Source organism: Hylaeus anthracinus, unplaced genomic scaffold (genome assembly GCF_026225885.1).
Source record: "Hylaeus anthracinus isolate JK02 unplaced genomic scaffold, UHH_iyHylAnth1.0_haploid 4, whole genome shotgun sequence".
NCBI lineage: Eukaryota > Metazoa > Arthropoda > Insecta > Hymenoptera > Colletidae > Hylaeus > Hylaeus anthracinus.
In genome coordinates, this window is record NW_026535289.1 from 693,078 (window position 1) to 717,976 (window position 24,899).

The window sequence follows — 24,899 nt, forward strand, 5'->3', positions numbered from 1 at the left end:
TTCATTTCAGCAAACCTCAATACATTTTAAAATTCATCGACCGTTGAACATTTCTTATTAATCAGAGAATATTTACCCACGGCGTGCAAGATCTAATTTCCACGTTTATTAAAAGTATAAACAAGCGAGATTGCTGCTAATTCGATTCGATATTAAAAACGTCTCTGCAGCCGTGCGCAAGTTGAAGCGATATCCGGAGAATGGACGCGGGCACATATTGAATAAGAGTCTCGGATAATCCGGGGCGAAAATAATCGTTCGTTATCAGCGTTAAGGTCAGTGGTACGTGGGAGGGCGGCCGCTAATCAGACTGCAATATAGAGAGGACAGCGAACCAGAAACGAGGGAAGAAGCGAAAGTAGAGAAAGAAGTAGAGCGAGAGCAGGGTGGCTCGCAGGATGCGAAAGGGTGCGAGGAAAAAGGATGGAGATGGGGAAAAAGAACGCGTGAAACGGAGACAATGCGAGAGTTGAGAGTGAAAAAGATGGTCGATAGAGGGTGTGAGGACGGTTCTTCCAATAGGATTAACCCTCGTCCCGTTAATCCTTTTATTGGGGCGGCAAATCCTGCGACAGGTCACGAAAGAGGGTGTCTGCTAGACCGGATTCGCGGCCAGATATCCAGCACGATGGAGACCAGGATCCCAGAGACCAGGTATATCGAAATCGCTACCAGACTCGATGGTCTAACGATTCTGATAACGGTCTTATAAGGGATCTACGTATATCGAATGATGGCGAAAATTTCGGCTCAACCATCGTATCGCGCGACTCGATCGTTCAATGATAATTCAACCCTCTGAGACTCACGCTAACCCAATGGTGTCAAAGTGTGGTCGTATAACCGAAGAATAGAGTTGTCCAGTGGAAGGAAGGCACATGATGTGATATTATTAGGCACAGAAATTAATTCTGTGTATTTCTAAAATAAACTTATCATTTATTTATAAAGAAAACCTATGCAACTTTTAATCTTTCTACGATAATACATTTCAAAATAGCACGCATAGCTGAAAAGCAAATGTCGAAGCAACCTGAGTATTAGCATAATGGTTGGTATTTTAATGTGGTAAATCCTTTTAATTTATAACTGTTACATTATTTCGGTTCTTGTAACTGTTTTGAAAATCAGAACTGGTATCATAAGAATTTTCAACCCCTTCTTGAATGAAGAATTATTGATCCACGAGGTGAACACGAGGTGGTTCAGTAATTCTATAGACTAAAACCCTTTTAATTTATAACTGTTACATTATTTCGGTTCTTGTAACTGTTTTGAGAATCAAAACTGATACGATAAGAGTTTTCAACCCCTTCTTGAATTAAGAATCACTTTCCTTCCTTTCCCTATTTATCACGCGCATGGTCCTTCGCCGTGTTCCGTTTACGTTTCCGATAGCTGCTAATGCATGTTCGTCGTTTCGTTCTGCCTACCTGGTCGCATTCCCGATCCCGTCCCGTCCATGGGGGACTTGTTGAAGGTGAAAAAGCTCGGTGCGCATTTAAACGGAATTACTTTATCCCCCCGATCCCCAACGGCGGAATATCCAAGCTAACAGGGCGAGAGACAGCACTCGATAAGGGAAGCCTTTTACCGCTTCGAAGTCGTGAGAATTCTTTTTACGAGAATGCATACAACGTAATCGATATTTCCGCAGATCGCGACAGTCGCGGATAATGCCGATACAGGCTCGCACGGGAAGCTAACGCTCAGCTGTAGATCGAATCAACTTTTTTCACGTGCGTTTTTTTCTGTTTGACACGCACGTTTGAATATTTTGACTAACTTTTAGATCCAAGATTTTCCAGGGATCCTTGACACCGAGAAATATGCGATTGGGATTCACAATTTGTCGAGGGTAGTAGGTATTTTACGCCTGTGACGGTAAAACGTGGGCGGAAATTGTATTTATTGTGGGGTATGCGTTGCGCGATATTATTGATAGTTACTTGAATGTATTTTTGCATAGGGTGTGAACAAATAATTTTATAGACAGTTTAAGTGGTCCATATATTAGGTGTAGAAATTAATTATGTGCCTTTACATTCGGACACTTATAACTGTCGTTAAACCCTTTATGGATCGAATTTATTTTTTCTGAAAACGACTTGCAAGGCATTTACTTTGATATATTTGATATCGATTTGGATATTTGATATATCAGGTTGATTTTGCTTCCAACGATCATCAATATTATTATTGGTTATCAATATTATTATTGGTAGATTGCAGATTTGATGTATTTATGATATAAACTAATATAATAAACACTTATGCAAAATGAAATAACAATAAAATGATCTAGTAATAACCTAAGTGTCAACCTGATAGTCATTGCGATGTATTTATTCACAAAGTTTAGTACGTAATCGCTAAATTTCATCTATTGTCATTTTTTTAACAGATTATAGTTGAACTTACAAATTATTAGATGTAAAAACTAATCATGTGCCTTCATTTAAGCCTGTAGTTTAAATAGATTCATACATATAGAATAAGAAACTTCAAGGCTACATCAGCTACATTTTCGATTCTACAGAACTGTTAATAATAATTAATCGGGATGATTTATTGCAAAGGGCTTATTCCCCTTCTAAATTATATAGCAAGTGGAAAAAGACTACGGATTTGAGAAAGACGCGAATTTATAAAGATTAGAGACCAATGCACTGGATGTATGCGCGAAGACTGAGGATCAGCTTGTTGGATTTCGATCAAAAGAGGGACTTTGATTTCCATTTAAATGCGAACTCGTGTTCGACTTGGCTGTGCCGTGCCGTCAGGGCCTGGCCTGCGATCAAGCGACGAATTTTCACCTTTTTGATGTCGGGACCTACGCGACTGATTAAGTCGGACTCTCGCATGGTCAGGTTCCTCAAGACGTTGGTTGCCGAGGAAGCAAAGAAGCGGGTTAGTGAAATGGGATGAAAACTGAGACCTCAAATTGAGGAAGGAGAGAGTTGTTGACAGGGACAAGGTACAAGAGAAGAATTGAATGATTATCGACGAGTTTCCAAAATGTCTGAAATTATTTAATAACATTAGAAATATCATGTGTTGTTGGAAAACATACTCCTAAAGGTTTTTTCAACAGAGGCGTTGAGATTTTATTCGTTTAATAACTAATATTTTCAAAAATTATATTATTTTATTTCTTGTATAAAATTTAATCTTTCTAGCAGAGTACTACAGATCACAGACAAAAATGAATTACTTTGAACCATTAATACACTTGTAACTTATAATTTTATCAATATTGCGTGATTTGAAAATAGAATTATTCAAACTATAAACCCAGAAATAGCCTAATTTATTAACCGACTTCGAAAAAGGAGGAGGTTACTCAATTCGATATGTATATTATTATTTTTTTTTTTCTAAACTATTTCTAATATTCCCCTATTTTTTAAAAGTGATTTTCAGTGAGAATATTTTGTTCCCTTTAATAGAATCATAATTTCGTTCTACGTTATATGGCGACTTCTTAATCTTTAGAAATGCTTTTTAACTATAAAGGAATCTACTGTATAATTTCCCACTCGAAGTTTTTTGACTCGACGAAACATTTTGAGATGTCTCCAATAATTAAGACGGTACCTACGTCCATCCATTAAAACGGAACTTACCGTGTAAAATTGAATGACTCACATTTCGAGACGAACTTCTGAGTGCCCGGTAATAAAAGAGCCAACAGACATCTTTAAAAGTGACATAAATTAGATGGATAAATAAATAAGTATCTAATTGATATATAACGAACAAATTATTCCATAAAGGAATTTAAATACTGTTATATGAAAATATTTAAAATAGACAGATTATATTTAAATATTAGAATATTTATAACTCTGCCAGGGGACACTTTTGTATTTTCATTTATAGAAGAGGATTTGATAAACTGAAATTACTTCATTACTATTTAAAAACTATTAGCTATAATGATTAACTATTTAGATAATTTTATTCGTAATTGCTCCAACCATTTCACACCCATTTATATTCATAAATTATAATTTTATATAATTTTCTATTTATATATTACCATCCTTTACAAGTTCTTATCAATAAAAAATAATTCCCTCTCAATTTTCCCAAACTGTTACACTTACTCTAACATAAACGACACGACTCTCGCATAATTCCCATAAACGAGAAAAGGGTTAAATGAGACCCAAGACAAGCAAGTCGCCGACGAAATACAGACGCGGTTATCCGTAACGCGGCACTTCGCTACGATTTACTTTTTTCGTTAAGTTCAAGAGCCTTGGCAATAAAGCTGGAACACCCCGAGGCCAAACGACTCGCATGGTTTGCCAGCCCGTTCCTACGTGTGCGATCAGACGCAGTACTTCTCGCACGAGTGAACTTACAAATTCAATCGTGTTCCCTCGGGAGCTGCAGGAAGCCAGCACCCTTCGAAGCCACGAAAAAAGGGGATCGGAGGTGGAAAATCACGAGACACCGGCACCGAGAAAAAGGGACTAATGGCGGAAGGATGGAAAGGCTCGGAGAAAAAGAGAATTCGTCGGGGGTCTCGGCCTAACAAATAAAATGGCAAGCGTAGAGCGGGTTTTATCGCCACAGATAGGATCTCCAAATACGTTCGACTGAGTCGTTTGTCTTCAGGAAACGACGACACGTGTGATTTCCGCCCCGAGTTACAGGTGTAATTAATCTTCTCGAGATTTTTTTATGCATGAGCTTCGCGACGTTCAGTGTGACACCTGCTTGTTTCGTGTAACAGCCTATGAAACGGCTTCTGTTTTCAAAATAACACTCTTGAATAAAAAGACAACTCACGTGTGTTATTATTAAGTACTGAAGAACAGATTCAAAAATTGTCCAAAGGCCGTAGCCAGATAAGAAATTTTTATAAGTCTCACTTGTAATTTGGTCAAACAGTCTTCGATATTGACCATTTTTATGTGAACAAAAATTTTGAAAATAATTCATAACTTTTGAATGGTGATTTCAGTGATTGAAATATATGTTGTGGATGGAGTTGCAGAACATTTATATACAAAATTGTATAACGAATTTGACAATGAATATACTGGAAAAAAATATATTTCTAGATTTAAAAAAATACTTATATTGTACTTTTGGTATATTTACTATACTATATTATATACTATATTTATTTGTGAAATTTTTGAATGCTATTTTATAACATATATTCTTTTAGAATCTCTGAAAAATTAATAAAAAATTAAATGAAATATAATAGAATTATAATAGAATCATCTGGAAAGTAAAAAAGCTGATTAGTAATGGTAACAGAAAAAGTCATTTAAGAATATCTTCAAAAATAACTTCTCTCAAAGAAATAAATTACTCAGTCGGGGAAGGGGTTTACAGAAAGACCTGGAAACCTTCGAGCAACTTTACCCGCCACTCCTCTTCTGCAATTAGAAAATGCCAACTGGGTACAGAGCGACCCAGAAATGGCAAGAGCATTCACCTAAAGAAAGTATTACAACTCTTCTTGAAATGAAGAAATGAAGAAGAAAAAAACACAAACAAATACCTCTGAAGTAAAGTGACAGACAATACTGACAATCCTCATCCCTCATTCAAAATGAATTAAACAATTAGTAATAAAGAGGTCAGCGCAACAAAAGCTGCAAGAATAGATCTCATTACAAAATATTAAAGGAACTGCCTGAAATGCATTTAACAATGCAACTTATCCATCCTGTTTAATGGAAAATTTTGTAAGAAGATAACCTGAGTAGGAGCAATGCAACGAAATGGTGAAGTTTATAAACAAACTTGCACTTGAAACGTTGAATAATATAATAAATGATATTAAGTAATAAAGGAACTCCAAATGAATGTATCATTGGAATTAATTTTATCTAAATTATCGACTCCATCTAAAAAGGGATGGAGGGATTTAGTGAATGTTCCTAATCGGAATTCGTTGCATGTCAGATATTAAGTCACGAACTTGTGTTTGGTGAAAATTTATAAAATTAAAGCGATTAAACGCGACATTTTTATGATCATCGAAGGTACTTTTTTCTTCTTTTTTATTAAATTAACAAGCGTGCAACCGTTAATCTCGACGAACAGGTGATTCACGATGTCGTAATGCTTCTATACGATCCAGCAATTAATTTGACTTTTCGAAACTCAGCAACAGGATTTCCGGTAGTTGAAATAGAAACGTTTCAAGTTGAAGCACCTGTTCAGGGTGACGTTGACGCTGGATTACCCTGAAATTTTACCGCTCAAGTATGTGCTCGACTTTTTCAACGTTTATAATTCGGAACTTAATTCGATAAATCGAACCGCTTTGCGACTAATTAAATAGTCCAAAAAGCGTCCCAAAAGAATGCTATTCAAACGTTTTTACGATTTACGTCCCTTAATTACTGAAACACGAAAGCCATTTTAAGAACTTTTTCTGTGGAATAATGTTGTATGAATAAAGAAATATTTTCTACGAGTTCTATTATTTGAAACACATTTGTCTGTGTTCGTTGGTTATTAATCATTAAAGTGTCACATCAAAACATTGTGCAATTAATGTTTGTTTCTTTGTAGTAGAAAAATCCACGAACAGAAATAATATCCACCCAAAGTGTACCATTTTAGAAGAGAGCGTATCTGATATTCGTGAATAAATATTCCCAGACAGCGTCAGTTTGAAAGCACACAATTATAGCATTAACCCGTTACATATTACAAGGAAAATAACCGTATGCAAAATTCCTGCTCCCTATCTCGCCAGTCTTTCCTGTATTTCGTGGAATCTCGCGGCTCTGGTGAGTTATTTCGGGGATTTTGCAAGCTGGTCCATTGCGATAAAATTACACGATAAAAGTGTATACTTTAATGCTACAGTACCGAGAGAAATTAGATGCAGCCGCGGGAAGTCAAAGCCAAAATCCAAAAACTCGCACGAGTATTCGTGGTGTACGTTACGGTATCAGAAACGGGGAACCAGAAAAAGATGCAGATAAAAGCAGCAGTCTGTTATTACCGAGGGGAAAAACAAAATATAATGGAAAATGATAATAGAAATAATAATAATGGAATTAGATCGTCGCGACCGGTGTACATTTAATAAAGTGACTCGAGGCGGCGTCTGGAGTAGTTACAGGAATTACGTTTCCACAAACGGGCCACGCTTGGCGTCTGTTAATGGCAACGCCGCCATTTCAATTATGTGATAACGCAACGAAAGCTTCTGTCGTTTACTTGCAAGTTAATGGTCGCTGACCACCATTCTGGTAAACGCGGCAAAAAGTCATTGCGGGCTCCATAGATGATATTAACATTAAGGAAAGAACAGGAAAGGTTTATAAACTTAACAGTGTTTGAAATATTCGTGGAAGACTACTGAGATCGAGAGAAAATTCAACGAATCTAAAATTTTAATATTCTTGAATAAATTCACTTGTATAGTTGTTTACATTTTTGTTTATGCAGATGTATAATTATAATCAAAACTATAAACAAGAAAATTTAAAAGCAGTAGTTTCTTAGGTTGCAAGGAACATCAATCTATAATATGTATTTCTTTTGCAATCACAAATTTAGTATGGTCTCCTGGTATGTATCTGTGTTTGACCTATAGTCTTTTGCGGGTGCGACGAGCACATTGTTAAATTTACAAAAATGAGATAAAGTAAAAGAATGTAGTACATATGACTGTACATAAACTGGACACATGATTTATTCACATCCTTTTCATTAAACAGTCAAGTAGTTAATCTATTCTTCGTTAAAAATTAAGCAGAACATAATTTTGTAATATCTACATTTTTACAAATAGTATTTCGTATATTATATTCTGTTATAATTGTATTGCAAATTGTACAAGTTGTGTTTCAGTTGAACGATCTATTAATAGAAAAGAATGGATTAAGAATGCATTAACTACATATTTAATTAAGAATAAAAATGTCGACTAAATCGCTATAGAGGGTTTCGACGCGTCATCTATCACTCGAACAAAATTCTGCCCTTTTGTCCTTTCAAAAATGAAAGTACCTGTTAGAAAATTTAGCAGCTTAGATTGCGAAAATAGCTTTCGACGCAGCAGTTCTAGGACAAATGCTATGCTGTCTCTCACAGTCCTCTTACCAGAAAGCATCATTGCCTTCACCACTCCGTTGCCAGATCCTTGGAAAGCCCTTACTTCAAGATTTAGGTAGCATAACGTCAAATCATTCGCTACCGGAGTAGGAACACCTGAGCCGATATACATATTAACACGTCTGCTAAGTCGAATTCTACCATTGTTTTTAATTTTAAACCTGGCATTTCATATTTACAATTTTATGATTTTCATGTTTGTATATGAAGAAAGTTAATCATTCATGTTCGATTAATTCTTAGAATAAAAATTCTACGAGATCAAAATTTTCAAATTATTAAGTTCCATGCATTTAATATTTTCGCGATATTGTAATTTATTAATTTTATTCTTTGACTATTTTATACAGAACTGAATATATTCGATTATATCTTAATATGTATAATACGATATAAACATTCAATTTTCATATTTATTATTTTTATGTGCTTAATAATGTTAAGAATAATTTAAAAACATAAATTTTAATTCTAAATAATGTATAGTTGTAGTGTCTATGAATCTTATTAAGAATGAAACGGCGGTTGAATTCCTAAACAATAACAAACAAAATAACCCTTCCTTTCTAATAAGATCTATAAACTCCAGGATTTAACATTAATTAAAATTACGAAATTGCAATAAATTAGTTATCAAAATAATATTTCTAATCAAACGTTACTCTAAAGCCGCACCTCGTTTCGAGCAGATCGCCAAAAACTGACTTGCTTCGCGAAGAATTCCATGCTGGCATGGCAAAAGCAGCAAAGCTTTTCAGTCCAGATCAAGGAGGTTCCTTTAAAAACACGTCCTTCGCAAACCAGGTGCTCCACGTCTCCCTTTCGTCCTTTTGCCATCGGAAAGCTGTCAGGCACAGCCAGTTTCTTATCGTGGCGGTGATCTTCCATAAAACAAGTCGGAAACGGGGATGTACGCCCTCCCTATTCCTCCTCCTATTGCTATGAGTTGCCAGCATCCCTGAAATCCAATAGTTTTTTCCTCGTAGTTTCGTGTTTGTTAAAAATGATCGCGATACGACAACGGCGAAACTTCTCGCGTCGCTTCCGTGATCTCGTTCCCCCTTTTTTCACTCTCTCTCCCTCCACGCCTAGTTAACTTTTCCGATCAAAGTACAGATACAGCTTCGAAATGGAAGAACATCTCGCTATGTCACGATCTCACGGGGGAATCAAGCTGGATATCAAAATGGGGAAATGGTAAGGCAAGCAATCTCGCGTTCCGGTGTATCTCGAAATTCTTCGAAATCACTGCTAGGACAACGTTTCTCGCCTGGAGACTTTAGATAAGACTCTTTATTTGTATCCACAGGATAATTGTAACGTTCGTGATCTTAAAGAAGTTTCCGAGGTCTGTATTTGTATTCGGTACATTCGAACCAAAGTTTGAAGAAAAATTACAAAATTGTAGTGTAAAACTTTTTAGAGTAAACTTGACCAAGCAAAACGCATGAATTGTGCGCGACATGAGGTAGATTTACATATATACATACAGTCAGTGTAATAAGTATTCGTACAGGAACCAATTCCAAATATAACTTCATATATTTATTTTATTCATAAATTTTATGGGAAGAAATACTTAACCAACATTCCTACATATTTTTAGAGTAGAATTTGCGTAAATTACAGTTTATTATTTTTAGTGTCAACCTCTTATTTCTTTCCTTATTCATTTTATTTTAAATTGGTTGCTGTACGATTACTTCTTACACTGACTGTATGTTTCTATTATGTTTTTCATTTCATACATATATCTCGTTGATATGCATAATATTCTTGTTTTTATTACTTCGTATGAAGCATACGTATATATTCGTATGTTTATGAAAACAGCATTGCTGCTGTAAAATATAGTTCCTTTTTGGACATTGTCATATTTTTTTTTGTATCGTTTACCTTTTAAACTCTCTTTTGTCCACTACTATACTTGAACTTTACATTACATACAAAACATTTATACTAAACATTTATGTAGGACAACGTTTGTGGGATCGGAAAACATTCCCAAATGGCAGCATTCTCTTTCCACGCAGCGTTCTTCGTAAAACTGTTTCTCTTAACTCGAGTATGGTGTCAGAAAAAGAAGGCCGACCAACTTCTTTGTAGCACGCAAATTGATGCCCTCGCCGTTGCCTGGCGATATTTATCTCGCGAGAGGATATTGTTGTGAAAAAAATCAAGACCGACCACGGCTTCATTTCCGTCGCGCGGCGTCGCGTGTCCTCCGCCCCTCCGACTTTTCATTTCGACGTGGCTGAAAGTCGACGCAGGAAGCGGCCATTATTCTTTCGCGACGATATGTGGGACGAGAGACGCGTAATAACTTCGTGGAATTTTCCGAGGACCGTCCGGTTTTCCCTGGCGAAGCCTGCAGTCTTCTCCTGCCGTCTGACCAGTTTTCCCCTGGGACTACGGCAAGGTGAAACTATCTCGCTCTATCTCTCCTCCATCTTCGTGGCTCGGGAACGTCCAGCTAAGCGTGATGGAACGCGTACAGAATCGTATCGCGTAAAAATTCAAGGGAATTCATCGTCGCGGAAAGCTCGCAGTCTACTGCCTTCTTTGGTCGATGGTCCGGGGAGAGAGAAATTGTAACGTCGCAGGAGACGTCTGAGAGACGGAAAGACCTCTTCCGGAATTAAGGAGGTTCCTTCGTGTCTCTGGTGAAAAAAATATCTATTTTCCTGTTGGAGGTATTTTTTTTATGTTTACCAGTTTCGAGGCAATTTTCAGGAATTATTGTTTCCAGCCAACGTAATTGGCATAAACTTTTGAAAATTGGTACATTTGTTTATACAGGGTGGGGGAATAACTCATTCCACCTTGAATATCTCCGTTACTTACAGTCCTATGAAATAATTTGCCAGGGCGAATTACGTTGTTTTGACGAGCGTTTATAGTGGCAGAATATAATTTTTTATGGAGTCGTTTTTTTATGAGATATCAAGGTTATAAATGTTTTTTGAAATGGGACGCTGGGTTTTATGCGTTTTAATCACTTCTATTCTAGACACTATATGTATGCTCAAATAAAATCTAAGAAGTACAAATTGATTCTTTTCACCCAAAAGCAGAAGAATAGTCCCTCGACTTGATATCTCGTTCAATTCGATGAAGTTCGAATCAAGGTGGGATTGAAAAGAAGTTACTTTTAGTCAACTTTAACTTTTGAGAAATTCCAATAACTGGGGAATATTTTTACCGAAAGTTTTTGTTCTGATGAATAAATGCATAACTGATCCAACTTCATCGATGGATTAAATGCCACAAGAGTGAGACACGAAGTTTCTTAACGGAGGTCAGATTCTAGTTAAACAATCGCTTTCGGTGGAAACTGAAGCATCTTTGCTTCATTCAATGATTTCACAGTTATTTAATAAATAAGATCCAACCATAGCATCAATTCCAACATAATTTAATTTCTCATTGATAAATTCAATCTAAATCGCATTAAATATAATAAGAAAATATGTATAATAATAAAATAACAGGGAAAGTGTAAAGGAATCTTAACAATTAGACAAAGACGTACACGATAGAGAGCAAGAGAAGTTAATGTACGAAAAGAATTAGAAACAATAAAACTATAAAAACAGAATTTAAAAAGTTATTCCACATAATATGTCACTGTACAAGGAATTAATAATTCAAACACAAATTATTGCGTTTCCTTCATTCATTAGAAGGAATACTGAATTATAAAAATATCTAAGAATAATTTATCTCTAAAAATCTATAGCTGTTTAATAGCTCTAAATATAATAAAAATAGCTAACAGTAGAGTAACAATCTGGACAATTAAACAAAATGTGAATCAGCCTGGTCGTATTAAATATGTAACAATAACAAAATAATACAAATCTATAACAATTTGAACAATTAGACAGAATGTAAATAAGAATTAAGATAATTATATTAATATATCACTCCAGAGTACATAAGAATGTAAACAAGAATGTATCAGAAGTAAAATAACACACCATGTCTATGAAACCAGACATGGACCAAAACACATTTCATTATACTACGTTTTATGAAATATTCCCTTTATAAAATTCTACGAAAAGAATCGTAGGAATTTCGAATATTCCCGGTCACTTTTCACGAGGAAGGAATCCCGCGAGAGCCCAGTATTGCATTTTCCGGTGCATGTTCAGGGCTTTGATAACGTAATACGCCATGCGATTACGCTAAGATGATATTCACTTCGGGGTCGCGTACATTCCCGTTCATCGGCGAATTCTAGAAATCGCAGTCGGGACCGAGCGGTGACTTGGCTTGGTCTGAGATAATCGGTAAATCGGTGAAACTTTCTCTATTGTGCGCGGCAAGTTCGCAGGATACGGGCATCAGCGAGGCGGCGGGGGATGTCCACGGAATAGCAGCCTGATAATTTTGATAAGGGCCGCGTGTAGTGCTGTATATTGCAAGCGTGTTGCATCGCCGCTCACACACCCCTTCTACCGATACACGTACACGGCCGAGACGACTGTTAAAGGACGAGTAGGAAAATGGGTGATAGGACAAGTTAGCAACTTAAATGGGCCGTGAAACGTAGTTGGAATTACTTGTTGTCTACTTGCGAAATATAATACACGGAGACATTTCTATGTACGTATCTACATATATTCGACGGTAAACTACGGTGTCGAACGCGCTTAGCGGCGGAAGAAAAGCACCGAGCCGCTGCCGTACATATAATTTTCGGGACGTGTGCGCCATATTAATTCTCTAGAGGTAGACAGGATTTTAATCGAATACTAAATGACGGTTGGAAACTGTTTATTCGGTGTTTCATCTTGTGCATTTATGAAATGTGATATCGCATACACATTGTTGAATGCAGTAGTTATACTTTTATTAACTTCCCGATTTATAGGGAAGTTATTGAATTTGCTTTTTAATAAATTGTTCGTGTGCGTGCGTGCGTGCGTGCGTGCGTGCGTGCGTATGTATGTATGTACGTATGTAAACAAATTTTTCGTTAACGTTTTCTAAAAAACTAATAGAGAGATCAAAATGATCGATGATGCAATCGATGTGTATCAATCTAACTTAGAGCTGATTAGATTTTGTTCTAATTCGGTCCAGTAGTTTTTTAGTTTTTTTTAAGAAAACTTAACTCAATAACGCAATCTAGATCGGAGAATATAAATTTATGAGTGAATAACTAAACGGAAATAAATGATATATATACATATATTATTATTACATTTATGCGTATATAATACTTGTACATGTATACATACAGGCTGCCCCAAAAATATGAAAACAGTAAAATATTTCCAAAATGGAACATTTGTGAGAAAAATGATTTAGAGAAATGTTCTGGTTTCAAAAATTCTATTGAATCATCGTGTCCGTTTAACTTCCAAAGGACCGGTCAAAGTCACGTCAAGGTCAAAATGATTTTTTTAATGGAATACCTCAGTTTTGATCATGCACTGTGAAAGCTGGCTATGAGACCTCTTCAAAACACTAGTTTCAAACATTTTTTTTATTTGTGATAGATGGTCCTGTAATCGGTAAGTTCCTTGTGTGGCCCGCAAAGGGTCGTACACAAAATAAACATAAATAGCTATATGAATTAAGGGGTTAGTCGCAGTCAGGAAGAGGAAAAACGACATTTCTTTGTGATTTTTTTTAGTTATCAAATAATAATTTGCATAAGAAACAATTAAGTATATTATAAAGCATGTTTTAAAGAACTAAAAGACATTTTTCGTTTTAAGGAACGTTTAATTTATATCGTCATAACAGCCGATGATTTAAAAACATAGGTTTCGGTGAGCAAGATTTCTCTACACTGGTTTACCTGAAAACAAAAACAAAAGTAGATTTCGAAAATAGATTAGTCTAGCGGGTCCCTGAACGAAGGATTTTGGATAAAGTTAATTTAAAACAAGATAGCGTACATTTGAAGTCGATTTTCAATTTTTTCACTAAAATTAAGCGATTCAATACAGGATAAAAAAAAAAAGTATACAAGAAAATAAAAAATCCTTCGATTAGGGACCCGTTAGTCTAATATATTTTCTAAATCTACCTTTAGATTTGTTTTTAGGTGTTTTCAGTTTGAAGAAATCTTGCTCACCGCAAACCAAGTAGCCACCCACGCCATTGCCTGTTATGACAAAATGAATTAACCTGTTTTTAAAACAAAAATTCTTTTATAGTTCTTTAAGACATACTTTGTAATATATTTACATTTCATTCAGAAAAATTATTATTTAATACCTTTAAAACAACACACAAGAAACTGTCCGTTTTCATTTTCCTGATTGCGACTAACCGCTTAAGCGAGCAACAATAACCAGCTAATTATGTATATTAATCGATTCTCTATGTTCAGAGTAAAATGGGATGTCGAAGGAAATTTACACACTTGATTTACGTCAAAAGACCGAACTTTATTATTCGAGAGTTCAAATCAAAATATTCGAAGACTCGCAATATGATATTCTCACCCGGATGAGAATTCTGAGAATTATCGGACGACTGTTTCGCTCAGGATTGAATTTGTCTCGCGAAGTAACGACCGACGACACCTCGCGATGCCTCTTCATCGTCTTCGTTGCCACCCCTTAGCCTCCAAGGGGCGCGTCAACTGGACCCCGATCTTGGGAACAAGACCCAATCAGGGCGTCTTTCGTCCCACGCTCACCCCCGTCGCGGTGCCTTCCCCCACGGCGTCGAAACTAGGAGTAGGTGGTCGCCTGGTGACTCACGGAAGGCCCAACGCGCTCGTGGGTTTTTCCGAATTTATGCCATGGCCGGCCGCCGAGCCTCGGAACCATGCTGAATTCTAATTCTAGGCTTGATATTGACCGTACTCAGCTACAAACCGAAAGCGACATATTTCGCGAGCACGTCATAAACTATTGTTAGCCCTCCGTTCAATTCTCCACGTCGCTCGAGGAAGAATATTAACGACCTAACGGCACACGATTACAAAGGAGCCTAAATTCTGCCAACACTTGAGTTCTATCCGGAACACTCTATGATAGATGAATTTTATTTGAATAATAGAACACGAGAAGAAATCATTTATTTGGTATTACCTTCTTTATATATGTAAGAAATATCCGGGTACTAAGTTTTAAACTCCTTTACGACCTTATTGCTTTTCTTTATTTCGCTCTTACTTCGCTCGTTTCTCCTTACATTCTAACATTCGTTCGCTGTCTCTTGTACTATCTCTCTCTCTTACACTCATTCTTCCTGGCACTCTGTCTCGATCCTTGCCAATCATATAATCGTTTACAAACATTCCATCTATCACGCTTCCTGATTCGAGCTCTTCAAACATACTCCCATGCACACCTGATTACGCGCACCATCTCCGCGACTGGCGCGTAATTCGATCTCACAATTATAAAATTCATGTACTGATATCTGTATTCTTGAATCTCGTACCAGTTGTAAATTAAAAAAAGCTTCCTTAGTATTAAAACTAATTTGAAATACTAGTCTTATTGAAGCTTAAAAAGTAATTTCAGTTTCTTTCTCAACAATGATAAGATTACAGTTACCATTAAGACTACAACAATTGTTCTGGTTCAGTACTGCGTGGCTTTCTTTTTTCTCCGCCATCATTCTCTTGGTCGACAAGTTCTCGTAGCTCGAACGTAACTCATCGAAGAACACTTTGCCAATCACCTAAGGAAAAATTCTTGACCAAGACTCGAATATCGTTAGAGGAGCTATTTTTTGCAAGAGAAGTTTCGAGAGGTTAACATAGTGTAACTAAAATCCCTGCGGGTTTTCGAGTTGCCTGGAATGGATGGCCACCAAAGAGAAAACTAATACTGTAGGATCCACTCGACTATAGAAAACATGATCTCCACTTCAACGACTATGCTGACGAGCTTAATTACGTATGCGACACATTAGGGAAACATTAGCTGTTTCTTTCTTCAACGTCCTGAAATATTGATTTTAATAATTAGGGGACAGGGGTAATAGTTTTTCCTAGCTCGAGAGAACGTGAAAGAGGATTTCGAATATTTACACAAATTCAATTTAACTACATTTATGAACTCTCTCAATAAATTAAATACTATTTGCAAAGTTAAGTAACAATAAATTCAAATGTGAAGGAAATATGCAGTATTCATGTACCCGAAACATCTGGCTCTCCCAAAAAGTGCCCTTTTCATCGATTGTAGACAATTAACGTATGGTATGGAAGTATACACATGACATTTAATATTACATACATTCAGTAGTCTGTGCATAATACTATATTTTTATCAAAGTACAAATTCTAATATCAATTAAGTAGTTTTCAGGTGTCACTAATTATTCAAATAAAATTTTCTATTGTATTCATATAATCAATACATTTTATACAAGTATAAATATTATACTTATTTAGTAATATACAATACTTGCAGTAATTCATAAGTAATATTACATTTACAGTAGTATAAAATGTAACAACAAATGAATAATTTATATTGGTCATCTGTTATTCAAATAAAATTCCTTACTATACAAACAAAAATTGATCTGTGTTATGGAAGTATAAATGTTACGTTTAGTAATGTACCTATGTGTGATATCACATTTGGTAGAAATATGTGAAATCGAATTACGCGCCAGTCGCGGAGATGGTGCGCGTAATCAGGTGTGCATGGGAGTATGTTTGAAGAGCTCGAATCAGGAAGCGTGATAGATGGAATGTTTGTAATAAACGAGTATATGATTGGCAAGGATCGAGACAGAGTGCCAGGAAGAATGAGTGTAAGAGAGAGAGATAGTACAAGAGACAGCGAACGAATGTTAGAATGTAAGGAGAAACGAGCGAAGTAAGAGCGAAATAAAGAAAAGCAATAAAGTCGTAAAGGAGTTTAAAACTTAGTACCCGGATATTTCCTACAATTTATCAGAAGTGGGATTCGCCTACGTAAGTTTTGGTGAGCGCGACGCGAAAGGAACTGAGAATTTCGAAATATTTTGTTGGGTCGACACGTGGAGAGACACGGGAAATCGACGCCATTAGTCGTTCGGTGTGTTTTGAATTTCGAAGTTCGGTATTGCGAGAACACGTGCGTTTTTCTTCTCTGGTCGTGATGGCTAACGAAGGGCAAGGCAGAGAAGAACGGTATTTTCGCAATTTGGCAACGGTATTGCCGGCATTTGATCCTGTTGTGGGCGAGTTCACGATCGACGAATGGATCGAGAAGATAGAACAATACAGGGACCTTTACCAGTGGGACGAGATCGCCGTTCGCCACTATGCCCTGATGAAGTTAACGGGTGTAGTGAGGAGATGGAGGGATAGTTTGCCTCGCATGGACCGATCATGGGTGCAATGGAAGGAACTGCTAAGAGAGAATTTTCCAGCGGATGAAAGCATGGTGAGTGCCAGACTACGAGCTGAAACCTATTAGAAAAACCTAATCAGAACATCGTTGAATATTCTTATGAAAAATTGTCGACATGTAACAAATCAAAGATGGGAGACCGCGATGCAATCGAATGGATCGTTAACGGCCTTGATAACATTCGACTTAGGGATTACCTAGGACCGTTAGCTCGATATAAAAAACCAAGCGAGTTGTTGACAGATTTGCGAAACGCGGGCAGCTACACAAAGGAACCGTTGGCAACGACGTCTAACGAACGACCCGATAACAACGGCGCGGTAAATCGACGTTCACCTCTAAAGTGTCACGAGTGTAAACAAATCGGGCATACGGCGCGATTTTGTAATAAACCAAAAAACGTGCCAACCTGTTTCAAATGTGAAGCCAGTGGACACATTTCGCGTACGTGTACGGCAAATAGATCGTCTAGGTCGGCGGGAATTACGAACGAAAATCAATGCAAGCAAATTCGCGGGATCAACCGGTATTCTATATTAACGGAGATACACACCAGAAATATTTCGAAGACGCGATTATTAACGGGCGGCAAGTGAAATGTTATGTTGACTTAGGAAGCAGTGTAGTGGCCTTACGAAAGGATGTCACGGACGAACTGGGACTTAGTTATCACGAGACGAAATTGAACTGTTTTGTGGGTTATGGCAAAGGACGCGTACAGCTGCTGGGAGTGCTGACGGCTGATATCAGCATCGACGGTGTGACGGTGAGGACGGAGGTGCATGTTGTTCCGAAAGGGAGTCAGGCTGTGTCCCTTTTGGTTGGTCATCCATATACGGAGAACCCAGAGGTGATCGTAATCAGCAGAGCAGGGGAGCTGCGGATAACGGACAGAGAGGACAACCCCTTCCAGATCGAGCCACAATACGCGAAAAAGAACGTGCTCCATGCTGATAAAATGTGTGTTATTCCAGATAACTATTTGGGACACGTTACAGTTGCGGGGGAGCGGGGGGGGGGGGGGGTTCTCCGAACCAGGAGCTGTTCATCGAAGGAGGTCTTCGCGAACGAGGTCCAACCATCTCGAGATACGTCGTCATCACAGGCGGAGAGGGAAAAACAGTTCTGCCTGTCTTGAGCATGACGGGGCAAACGTTGACGATCAGCTCCGGAGACACCGTCTCGCGTGCAGAGGCCTGCAAGGAAGAGACATGGCGGCACGAAGTCAACGAGGAAGCGGTAACACCAGAGGAAGCGGTAACACCAGAGAAAGTCAACACCGATCTCACGGACAAGGAAGCGAAGAAATTACTGGTTGTATTAAATGATAACCGCGATCTAGTAGCGCGAACATTGAGGCAGGTAGGCAAAGTGAATCGAACAACTATGCGTATCGAGCTTGTTTCAGATAAACCCGTAATTTACCGACCATACCGATTGTCATACCACGAAAGGGAGCAGTTAAAGGATATGATTACTGAATTAAAGGCAGCCAATATTGTTGAGGATAGCACGTCGCCGTTTGCTAGTCCAGTACTGTTGGTTCGGAAGAAAAGCGGCGAGATACGCATGTGTATCGATTATCGCGGCGTCAACAAAGCTATCGTAAGAGATAGGTATTCATTACCCCGTATCGACGATCAATTAGATAGACTGAAGGGGCAGAAGTATTACACAAGTTTAGATCTTTTTAGTGGTTATTACCAGATTGAAGTAGAACGAGATTCGAGAGACAAAACGGCTTTTGTGACACCGGACGGGCTCTACCAGTTCACAAGGATGCCTTTCGGTTTGTGTAGTGCTCCTGCAGTCTTTCAGCGCCTTATGAACACGGTGTTAGGCGCGATGCGTTACGATATTGCAATGGCTTATCTTGATGACATTATTATTCCGAGCATGACTGTAGACGAAGGACTGACTCGGTTGAGCGAAGTATTTGATGCCTTTAGAGATGCTAGTCTAACTATAAATTTAAAGAAATGTAATTTTTTAAAGTCGCGAATAGAGTATCTAGGTTTCGAAATATCGATAATAGGCATACCACCTAGCGAACGAAAATTGGAAAGTGTAAGCGCATTCCCGGAACCGATAAATAATCGCGGCGCAAAAAGTTTTATAGGATTAGCGAGTTATTTTAGGCGATTCGTGCAGAATTTTGCGGTGATAGCAAAACCCCTAACCGATTTTCTGCGTAAAGATGCAAAGTTTTCTTGGGGTCTAGAGCAGGCTAAAGCATTTAACGAGATAAAGAAGAGATTGGTAACGAAACCTGTCCTCGCGATATATGATCACTGTACAGAAACAGAGGTCACACCGAAGCGTGTACACAGGTTTAGGTGCGGTATTGCTTCAAAAGCAAAACGGAGGCAAATGGTACCCCGTGAGTTATTATAGTTGTAAAACGAAGCCGAAAGAAGCGCGATACCATTCTTACGAGCTAGAAACTCTAGCTATCGTTAGCGCGATCGAGAAATTTAGAGTCTACTCAATCGGAATTTATTTTGTAATACGCACAGATTGTAATAGCTTGAAACTACTAGAAAACAAAAGGGATTTAAATCCGCGTATTGGTAGGTGATTTGTAAGACTCTCAGAGTTTAACTATACAATTGAATATCACAAAGGCGAGAAAAATCAAGTAGCGGACGCGCTAAGTAGAAACCCGGTCGGAGCAGAAGAAGAGAAGATAGATGCTACGGGACTACCAGTCTTAGGCATTAGAATTACGACGGATTTGGTAGCTGCTATGCAGCGAGCAGACCCGAGGATCTTAGAATTACGAGACCGTTTAGAAGCTGGCGATCAAGACGCTCATGAGAAATTCACTTTGTACAACGCACGCGTATATAAAACTACTGTAGGGGTTGATGGAGGCTATACGTACCTCAGGACGTACGTTATGAAATTGTGTCGGAGGCTCATCGGGCATTATCGCATCTTGGAGTAGTTTTAAAAGCAGTCGTAGATGTAGGAGTAGAAACAACGTTGCAATTTGTACGCGAATTTATATGTCATTATGGTAAACCTAGTCGCTTGATCACGGACCGAGGAACGGCATTCATTGCGCGTAATTTTGAAATATTCTGTAAGGATGCGAATATCCAACATATTAAAAGAGCGACAGGTGCACCGCGAGCCAATGGGCAGGTGGAACGAGTCAATAGCGTTACTCTTAGCTGTTTGTCGACAACAACGAAATCAGTTAATGGAGAAAACTGGGATGAAAAACTATGCGAAGTGCAATGGGCAATTAACAGCTCCCAGCATAAAATAACGAAACGAACTCCGTACGATATCGTTTTTAACCATAAAGTTATAGGGCTGCATGATAATCCGTTAACGCGTGAAATCCGCAGGTTAAATGAAACCTTGAGCGCACAGAAAGCGCACACAGAAGTCTCGACGTTACTCGAGAAAAATAGGAAAGTTCTGCGTAAACAATTCGACGGGTGAAAGCAGAAAATTGTTACCGAAACATCGTGGTCCATACGGAATTGTCGAGGTGTTAGGAAATGACCGATATGTTGTGCGAGATATAGAAGGAGAGAAGCAAAGCCAGAAAATATACAGCGGGATATGGGCTGCGGACCGACTAAAATACATTTCCAGCGCAAAGGATTATAAGAATCGTGTAACAACACGCACTCGAGAGAGATCTCCGTTGGAAGCACGCAAATACATACTTTCATCTTATGATACAGTATTTGATAATCATGCTGCTTTTCTGCACAACATACAGGTTTATTAACTATTAACTAATATTTATTTTGTGTACTTTTTAACATGTGAATAGGCAGTTATATGATTCATTTGTCATATATGCCATCATTTGAAAAGTAAATTTTCAGATCACAGGTAACAGTAATCAATACATTGTTTCATAATAAAATTTAATCAATGAAATCACTGTTTTGATTCGATGTATGCACACCCGTGTATTTCGATATCCTGTTACCTCCTGTATTAAAAATACACGGATTAAAACACGGATCCATTAATTACCCGTGTACCCGGGTATTTCGATACACGTGAAATAGGGATCTCTAGAAAATATTATTTACAATCCACTGACAATGATTCAACAAAAAGAAGGATATGTTATAATCATTAACCTATTAATTACATAGGTACGAAAATAAACAAATTCTGATACCTTATTTTTTCCACGTAAATTATTAATCTAAAGATTACGATCAAATTGTGATTTACGTTGAACTAATCGAAGCTTATCTGAGGAATCGTTTAATCCGTTAAATGACCAGAAAATGATTCGTACAAACTAAATAACAGATTAAATTAAAGTGGACCAATTCAGTCTCAATCGTAAGTCATTCATCTTCAAATTCTATTGAAACTACTTGTAATAAAGATTGAATGTGTATATCTTCATTTATAATATTTTCACAAAACAATCTTCCTTCCTTAACACATCAACTGCCAGTACAATTTTCTTTCAAGATAATTCTAAATTATATGATCTGTCACTCGTCGTAGTAATTATTTTTGTTTATTTAAATTTCAAATTAATTTTTCTATTGCTATACCTAAAACAGAAAACTCTGTCATCCATATGTGAGTGACGTAGATGTCTATATATCAAACAGTATAATGCAGATTGCTGAGAGTGGCAAACACGTATTTTGACAATCGAAATATTAGTTTGTCTGGAAAGTCCGTGCCGATTTTTGGTAGGTGGTACACGTCTGTTTATATTGGAATGGTTGAAAACCATTAACGTGGGTGCATCCCTTAAAAGGTGGAAAGGTCGTAGAACAAAATGGTATTTATATAGGGTGTCCCAGCCTTAGTGATACAGCACTCTAACTCCAAAACTATTGGCTGAATGCAAAATTTCAAATATGGAAAATTGCATGATAAAGTGAGGCTCATGTTTCAGCAAGAAGGAATTTTTGTTAACTTTGTTATTTAATGAGATATGATGGTCAAGTTTTGTTTTTCAAATGAAACTATGTATTTTTTTTATACCATGCGATAGTACTTTTCAAGATGAATTCATTAAGCTTTAATGTATTTACCCGATTTTTATTAGTTTTCAAGCTATAACGCTTCAAAGTTTGCTAATTTTCAAGGAAAAATCTTGATTCGGTCCCAGGCGGTCCCATTGATACGGTAAGCACTATGGGGTTCTTGAAATCGATACGGAGGGTCTCGCTTGGGATTCCAAGGCCCAAGGGAGGAAAACAGGAAAAGTATTACCTACCTAGAAAATTCTCGGCGCTACAAGTAATGCATCAGTAGCGGTCAATACTTTTCTCGTTTTCCTTCCTTGGGCCCGGAATCGCAAGCGAGATCCTCCGTATCGATTTCAAGAATGCCATGGTGCTTACCGCATCAATGGGACCGCCCGGGGTCGAACCGAGTTTTTTCCTTGAAAATGAGCAAACTTTGAAGCGTTATAGCTTGAAAACTAATAAAAATCGGGTAAATACATTAAAGCTTAATGAATTCGTCTTGAAAAGTACTATCGCATGGTATAAAAAAAAATATATAGTTCGATTTAAAAAACGAAACTTGACAACATCATATCTCGTTAAATAACAAAGTTAACAAAAATTCCTTCTCGCTGAAACATGAGCCCCATTTTACCATGCAATTTCCATATTTGAAATTTTGCATTCAGCCGATAGTTTTGGAGTTAGAGTGCTGTATCACTAAGGCTGGGACACTCTGTATAATTCTATATATATATATATATATATATCAAAATTCAAATGTGACTTTGAATTTTTCTTAAAAATTGGCACGAACTTTCTGGACAACCCAATAGTTAGTGCATCGCTGGGCACGCAACCGAACAAAAAGCTCGAAACTAGAGTTTCGCAAGCCTTAATCGTTGATGACTCTTGTCTTTCGCTATACGTCGTTGTAACGGTCCCATTTGTCGACGTCATTTAACCGGAAGACGCGGTGCATCTTCAGTGCAAAAGCTTTGCAGCGTGCGGTTAGCTCGATAGTATGGGTGTCATCTACAAGGATGCAACGGCTCTGTGTACGCGATAGAAACTTCGCCGACGTCATTAATCTGTCCAAGGCCGGCAAGTAAGTATATTGTGTATAATAATAGACGTTAACTTATTCGGTCGCGGACCAATACGCGGAGTCGATAATACCACGGCCATCTGCCGCCTATCTTATCGCGAAACCCTCTCTGCATACTTCACGCAACTTTGGTACACGGAATATAGTCGGGCCACGGGTGTTTATCGGTTATGGTTGCCTCCCGAGGTGCGCGGTCGATTGCTTTTTATCGAAGCTGCGAAAAACACGAGGGATTGATGAACATTAACAAAAACACCGCGCGATAATTTTCTACGTATTTCCTTGGAATCTTAGGTCATGCAACATTTTTGGAACACCCTGTTTACGTTTTCGCAGTCAAACGGTTAAGAGCTGTATCCTCTGATTGATCGTTTCCTATTTGTTGACGTACGCCACTAATTACCAGTTGCAAAGGAAGTATGTAAATGTGCGAGGGCTATTAGGTAAGCAAAGATAATCATAAGGTGAGAATTTTTCACGGATGGAGCGTAATGTAAATTACAGTAATGCAAATTTCAGTTCCTGCATCTATACGCAGAGTAACTGAATTTATAATACATTTTGCATAACGTTGCACATTTCTGCAGTTAGAAGTTATGAATTATTTTACATATGAATGAATAGTGCTAGATATAATTTTCTATTATTCGTTATATTGTGACGAGACTCGTTCATATCGCAACAAATCATATTAATAAGGGAATCTTGTACAGTTGAATTATGGTATTTAATTCATTAATTGTTATAGTACATGTGTCATGCAAATTGTAGTATTAATTTCTGTTAATGCTTTTATGCTTGGGACAACTGAATTTGTATTACATTTTGCATACCGTATGCATTTGTCGCTGTTAGAAGTAACTAATTGCTTTGAATATGAATAAAGGATACTACATTGCGATTGCACATGAGAATTAATTATTATTAACCGTTACATTTTAATAGAATTCAAAATGTTTAGAATCAACTGTATTAGAGCATTATGATGCAACAAAAAAGAAGGAAATCTTGTATAGTTGCAGTATAATATTCTATATTAACAAAAATTTATTAATTGACAAATTGAGAACTATAAAAAAATGTAGTGATAGTTTAGAAACATAGAAACGATGAAAAATGTTCATATAAATACGTGCCATACTTATTAATAATTTATCATGAAACACAACAAACAGTGTTCGAAAGTATATTATTAAATTTAATCTTAAACAATAGACTTATAAAAACCATTCCTGTCAATTCTACCATTTATTCACTAAGGAGCAATGATCTTTGACGTTTTGCGCTATTCCGGAATTATCTTGGTGTTAATTTCAAATGTAAATTTCTTAGAAATATCGAGTAGTTTCAACTTTTTCTTTACATATACAGCGGGGAAAGCGTTAAATATTCTACACATTTGCC

General features: G+C 37.4%; 1 protein-coding gene across 3 annotated transcripts in view; it reads left to right on the forward strand.

Annotated features, from left to right (window-relative positions):
* The window catches only part of LOC128895077 (glutamate receptor 1), a 609,208-nt gene that overhangs the window by 405,265 nt on the left and 179,044 nt on the right, over nt 1-24,899 (forward strand). The window contains exon 1 of one of the 3 annotated variants that reach the window (XM_054157321.1): nt 23,403-23,495. The exons of the other annotated variants lie outside the window; for them this stretch is intronic. The gene's annotated coding sequence lies outside the window, so the exon portion shown is untranslated. Of the gene's footprint in view, nt 1-23,402; nt 23,496-24,899 lie in introns of those variants that run through there. 3 annotated transcript variants of the gene reach the window in all.